Raw genomic sequence first — 792 nt, 5'->3', positions numbered from 1 at the left:
GGAGGTCTCCAGCAATGGACAAGCTCATTTCAGGGCATTACCAGAAATTGAGACTGATCTTCATGTACACTTTCACCTTATCAGAGGGATACCTCTGAGGATGTGAAAAAAAATCAGAGCTAGTACTGGATGAAACCACCCCCTAAACTTCCTTGGGCTGCCATCTCAGTGGTCTAGCACTCTCATGGGGGTCTGAATGGTCACTGCTGACAGAGACTTCTCTCTTCTGTTGAAGGTCTTCATTTGGGTTTGCAATGCAGTGCTTTGATACAGTTCTGTCTGCAGTTAGCCATCAAATCCTCTATGGAAAACTGAGAGGTTGAGGGAAGCATCCTGGGGAGCAGGGACTATATTGTTCAGGGACTCCCAAGCTATCATGGGCACAACCCGGACATGGGGGTGGGGAGGGAGACCGTCAGGAGTCAGGGGCTACAGGTACAAGCCTCAAAAGTCTGAAGGTGTCATGAGATGAGTACAGCCCAGGAGCTAGAAGAGGCACAGACACAGGCTTCGCAGAGGTTCAGGCAGGAAGGAGGGCATCAGGGAAAAGTCTGAGGGAAGGAAACTGGATTACGGAACAGGGCATTGAAGCGTAGGGACCAGAAATCAGAATCAGGAGCACTGGGACTAGACAAAAGCAGAACCTCTCTTGTTGGGAGCCCAAAGAGTACTGCAAGAGCTGCTGCTTCTATGTTGTTGGTACAACCAAGCACTTACCTGGAGCCAACTGGGGGAACTCACAGACAGTTGTCAGCCAGTCCCACTCAAGTTACTGGCCCCAGCTGGAGCTTG

This window comes from Gavialis gangeticus, unplaced genomic scaffold, assembly GCF_001723915.1.
Source record: "Gavialis gangeticus isolate Ggan-Ray unplaced genomic scaffold, GavGan_comp1, whole genome shotgun sequence".
NCBI classification, from domain to species: Eukaryota; Metazoa; Chordata; order Crocodylia; family Gavialidae; genus Gavialis; species Gavialis gangeticus.
The sequence above is the reverse complement of the archived record's forward strand: the minus strand, read 5'-3'. Positions refer to the sequence as shown.